The following is a 6234-nucleotide window of genomic DNA, read 5'->3' as shown; positions in this document are numbered from 1 at the left end:
TCTTCCAGGGACAGTTGTATTGCACTCGTAGCTCCATGGAACCTTCCTACTATCCTGGTAAGAAAAGGTTACAGGTTTCTTTATTATGATTTTTGGCACCACTGGCGTTCTCACTTCATCCTTCTTTGGTCGCGAGATGATGACCACAGGCTGTGCTACTCTTGGAACCTTCGACGATTCGGATGTACAAATGCTCCCTTCCTTCCTAACTTCCTCATAAAATTCAATTTCTTTATTATCCATCAGGCCTTGAACCAGGGCTCTGAATTCAGTGCATTCTTGGATTTCATGTCCCTCCTTGTGATGGAACTCACAGTAATTTTCCATCCTTTCGAAGCTTCCTTCTGAATTCGGAACAATCAATCCTCTTTTTACTATATTTCTCCAGACCCACCTCAAAGGAATTTTCACTTCTGCTATGTCTTCATTGATTTTTCCACCCATGCTCCCACCTATCATGTTCACTCCGTTATGATTAGGTAACGGATTTTCTGGACTGGGCGATCATCCAATTTAACCACACCCATGCTTATAAGTCTTTCCACCAGCTTTTTGAATGCCGTACAATGTTCTATAGAATGCCCCTCAATTCCTGCGTGATAGTCGCAGTGTGCATTTGTATCGTACCACTTAAGGTATGGAGGCTGCAAAGGTTTCAAGTGGACAGGGGAAACCACGTGTGCATCAAATAGATTATGATATAGCTCCCTATACGTTATTGGAATTGGCATAAATTGAATCTTCTCAGTATTTTGTCTTGTATTAGATCTCTGTTTTGATGATCCTTATTGGTTAACAACCACTTTTCCCGGCTGATTCACCGTAACTGTCTTCGAATATGAACTTGTGTTGTTGACCTCGTTCTCTTTTTTCTTCGAGGCTGCCCTTCTGCTACTTTCTTCAGCATCTATTTTCCCACTTCTGATAGTATTTTCTATCATCTCGCCATTCATAATTATGTCAGAAAAACTTTTAGTAGCACTTCCTAACATATGTGTAATAAATGGTGCCTTCAATGTGTTGACGAAAAGCATCGTCATCTCTCTTTCTAGAAGAGACGGCTGAACTTGTACGGCGACCTCCCTCTATCTCTGCGCGTATTGTCTAAAGCTTTCACCTGGTTTCTTTTCCATATTCTGCAGAATGATCCTATCAGGTACCATGTCAGTCACATGGCTGTCCTGCTTTATGAACGCCTGTCCTGCAGAATTAATCTGGGTACGGTTTAATCGATTGTACCACTTGGATGCTGCCCCTGCGAGGCTATCCTAGAAGCAATGAATCAAGAGTTGGTCATTATTGACATAACCGGTCATACGTTTGCAGAACATGGTAATATGAGCTTCGGGGCTACTGGTTCCATTATATTTCTCAAACTCTGGCATTTTGAATTTGTAAGGGAGCACTAAATTTGGAACCAGACTTAATTCTTTAGCATCCATCTCATAGTAGCCTTCTGCACATTCCATTGCTCTCAATTTCTCTTCCAGCTATTTGTACTTTTCCTCTAGCTATTTTGGCAATTCATCGTTCATTTTCTCCTTTCCAGCTGTCTCATCTAAATTAGGAATAGCAGGATTAACAAAGTTGGCTTCGGGGTTAGGGCCTGATCCTGCCTGGAGATTTGTTAGCGTTGCGGCGTCACCCGGAGGATTAATGGTAACAGAAGACTTACGCGGGTATATCTCAACTTGTTGGGGGTAAAGTCTGGAGGATAGGCAGGTCCTTCATTGTCTCCTTCTTCAATATTGAGCATAGAGCCTTTTCCTTTATCAGTTCCTTTGTTGAACCACTGAGTTAACTGAGCCATCATACTCCCTTGAGATTCCATCATTTTGTCTATCATCTTTTGCTACTCATTCATTTGCTTTTGAAGGTGCTCCTGCATTTCCTTTTGGGACTGTTCTAATCTTTCCATCATTTGATCCATATTTTTAGTTTTCGATCGAGTATTGTAGTGGTGCTTGGTGGGTTGGTTGGTTTCCAGATTAGCTGAGGAGTGATTTAAATTAATTAGAATCCATTGATGTATTTCTTAATGCATATGAAACAATACAATGCATGAAATGGATGCAAAAAGGCGCCAATTTTGATTCAATTCCATATAAGAAAACTTTACTAGAAATTAAATTCCTTTACAGAAAGTGAATTACAAATAATACTTTGCCCTAGTACCCAGAACTGTAATCTTTCTAAGTAACAAAGCCAATTCTTGTCCCCGATCCGATCCTAATTCATACTTCACACTCAGCATGTCAGCCTATACTGCTAAAGTCTGTATATGATCAGCTACTTCTCGAATCTGGACCACGGCTTCCTCGATAAGATGATCTCTGCTTCTAACTTGACTCTGAAAGTGATGAAGCTATTCATTATTATGACTCTCATTTGCTTTCAAGTGCTTGACCTGGATCTCACAATTTTGCAGCTCCATTTCTAGCTCTTCGATTCTTTTCTTCATTTCTTCAATCTTGCTCAAGCTAGCTTTCAACTCTTTTGCCAAATTTCGATTTCGATATTGACGAAGACATCCTTCCAACACAACCACCCTATCCTTTAGCTCGCCTTTTTCCCTTTGGCTTTCTAACAAACTCTTTTCTAAAACTTCATTTCTTCTCTGCATCTCCTGACATTTGTGTTCCCATCTATCGGCTTTGTCCTTTTCTTCTCGGATTTCTGCTCGCCATTGTTTTGAAGTCTTCCCAAACCCAGCAGTTCTCATTGACAAACGCATTTTTTATAATCCGTCTTCAGACTACCCAGTTCTTCCTCAGCCTTGTTTTTCTCTTTCTTTAACTTCTCATTTTCAAGCTTCTGAACGTCTATATCCAATCTCAAGTTCATCTTTTTTGCCTCCATTTGCTCTATCATTTTCTCTAATTCTGCATTCCTTCTCTCAAAATCTTGTCTTATGATTTCCAACTCGGAAGGAATGACTCGCAAATACTCTTCTATTGACTGGCTGTCCTCCTGATTTAACTTTGGTGTATTATCATTAATCCTCTTAGCCCACCATTCATGATACTCAGGCGTTGTCATCGAACCCACGGCTAACCTCTTCATTCGGCAAGTCTGTTTCCATGCGCTAGCCATCTCTTGAATCTTCTTTCTATAACCATTATCCTTGTACGAAAATTCACAATTAGCTATCCCTTGAGTCGCAGGTATAAATTGCCTTGACCTATATTGCCTTAGCACCAATAATGGGGCATATCCAGTAGCTCCCCAAACCCCTAGCAAAGGAACCCAATCAAAACTACCACACCTATACAGGATCTCATTTGGAAGTAACCAAGGAGCTCTCCACTCAACGTCCTCCTCTCGAAGATTTTGAAGAATTTCCATCCACTTCTCCTTCAAAATGTCGTCTCTCCTTGGCGTAGCCACTATCTCCTTTAGTGGTGAATAATTTTCAGAGAAAACCCGATACGAAACTTTATACACCTTCTAAAAGTGACTATGAAACCATGCGAGTAGAAGCTGTGCACATCCAATAAATCTACCTTTGCCCGTCTTCCGGCATGCACTCAATGACCTAAAAGTTTCTACCAAAATTACTGGAATCGGTATAACCTTCTTATCGAGCCGGTCGATAAATCAGTAACTGTTTCATCCACATACCCCAAGGCTTTAGGGAAGACAACCAAGCCGTAAATACTTAAAGCAAAAACATCTAACCTTTTCCTTACATCTGGGTGTGTGAGAATTGCATCTTTCAAGCTTCTCCAAGGAATGCACTTACTATCCCCCTTTTGCTTAATTCGTGCGACAACCCACTGCTCACTCATTCCTGTTACACTCATCAACTTCTTTGAAAAGGTTGGTACATTTATCACTCTCGAATAGACCCTGTCCACTTGAAACTTTGAACATCGAAGTAAAGCCATATATTCCTCTATCATAGGCACCAAATCGACCTTCCCAAACGTAAAGCAGCTGTAAGCAGGATTCCAGAACTGGGCAAGGGCTTGAAACAAACGCTTGTTTACCTTTACATCAAGAAAATAAGGCAGATCCCCATAATTATTATAAAAGAGCTGTCTAACCTCATCACTCCACTGACCCCAGATTTCCTTCAATTCATGCAAATTGTTTTGAGTTACACTGATATGCGTAAAGTCTCATAACTCCGATATATGCCCGTCAGCTAAACTATCACCCTTTTCTTGCTGTGTTGTTTCAGACCAAGTTCGGACAGCCGCATTGTCCTCCACTTTATCAAGAAACCCTCTTTCCATGATAAGCCTTCTATCTAGCAACTGAATGTGAACTGACGCCCTTTTATGATGAAATGAAATGCCATGTCATGCAAATAAAACACAAAAAAGTCAGTATCACATAAAAACATAAGATATAATCAAGAAATAATAAAATCCCTAATTGGATATCTACTAGGGTTTAGTATAGTTCTACCTAGGGTGGATTCCTAAGGTTCATTATATGAAGTTTGGCTTCTAGAGTAAAGGTACCTGAACCAGCAGATTTCTCAATCCTCACCCATTATAGGCTCATATAGATCGAGTTCGGTTCAGGGGAATACATTTCCCTATGGCTGCACGGAGATGAAAATCTCATGAAGTCATAGGTATGGATGTATCCCGGAAGCAATCAACTATCCTACACGGAGGTAAAAACCTCACGAAGGCGTAGCTTCTCACTCCCACTTAAAAGGGTAAAATTGTTCAACTCATGAAATGTATAATGCAAACAATATTTAAGTAATAAGATAATGAATGTAAAAGGATGTCATGAGTTTTTTTTAAAAAAATATTTTTCTCGACCATAAGACAAAAATTAATCAACTTTGTGGCTCGACTCTCTTTTTAAAAAAAATACTCCCCAGTGGAGTCGTCAAGTTGTCGAAACCATTTTTTTGAAAAACAAAAAATTTAGGTTGTCGACTTTAAAAAAATGAAAATTTGGAGTCCCCACCAATCTTTTATTGAGGTGTGATTGGATCACCTAAAAAACGGCTTTGGTCTACGAGTTTTAGAAAAACAGATCCGGGAGTCAGTTACGTACGAGGAAGGATTAGCACCCTCGTAACGCCCAAAATTGGTACCTAGTTAATTAATTAGTGTCTTAAGGTCGAAAATTTTTAAAAAATATAATCTTTAGCAAAAACTTAAATCGTTACGTATTAAGACCTTTGTCATTTCAAAGAAAGAAAATGCCACACCCAATGCGTTAGGGCACAACATTCTTATTTCCTCAAAAATGAATTAGGCCAAAATACTCGTGTAATAAAAATTTAAAAGAATATCCATTGATTCAAGATTTAAGAAATCGCGGCCCTATACGTTAGGGCACAATTCCTCTAAAATCCAAAACTCGGAATATTTCCTTTATTATTTTTTTAGAAAAATCTTCATTTCGAGAAATCAATGCGTCACATCTAATACGTTAGGACACAACATGTTGAATTCCCAATAACGAGTTCTTATTTTTTTGATTAAAGAGAAATGCTCGATTGTTAGATTTAACGAAGAAAATCAGAACCCAATACGTTAGGGCTCAATTTCCTTGAAAATCCTAAATACGAGCATTATCTCAATTTTGAAAATTTTTAATTTTTAAATTTGAGTAAAAGATGATATAACGTTATATTATATGTGCAAATATCGTGATAACAAATACAACAATAACATAGAAATAATATAAACAAATGAATATAAAATAATGACATGCAAAAGATATCAAATAAATAGGCAAGATAATAATAAAAATATGCACACATAAATTAATAAGCAAATGATAAACAACAAAAAAGAAATATACATGTACACATAAAAAATACATAAGTTAAAAACAAGTAAAATAATATCAAAATTAATTAAATAAATTAAACATGCGTTTATAAAATATACGAAAAAATATTAGTTTTTTAAAAGTATAAATACATACATAAAACCTATATATATAAAATAATGATAATTACTTATGAAAATTATAAAATAAAAAACAAATACATTATTAAAAATATTAATTTTAAGAGAAATATGAAAAAAAGACCAAATTGAATCACAAATAAAATTCCAGGGTAAATCCGCAAATAAATAAAGTCTGGAAGATTAAATTGAACGCACGAATTACATAGAGGGGCTGGAAGGGCAATTTTACCTTCTCCTCTAAAACGACGCCGTTCAACTAGATTAGATTGAAATTTAAAATAAATTAAAGACCGAATTTAAAATAATAAAAAAACTTAATTGGAATTATATTAAAAGGCGGAGG

This window comes from Gossypium hirsutum, chromosome D04 (genome assembly GCF_007990345.1).
Source record: "Gossypium hirsutum isolate 1008001.06 chromosome D04, Gossypium_hirsutum_v2.1, whole genome shotgun sequence".
Classification (NCBI taxonomy): Eukaryota; Viridiplantae; Streptophyta; class Magnoliopsida; order Malvales; family Malvaceae; genus Gossypium; species Gossypium hirsutum.
The sequence above is the reverse complement of the archived record's forward strand: the minus strand, read 5'-3'. Positions refer to the sequence as shown.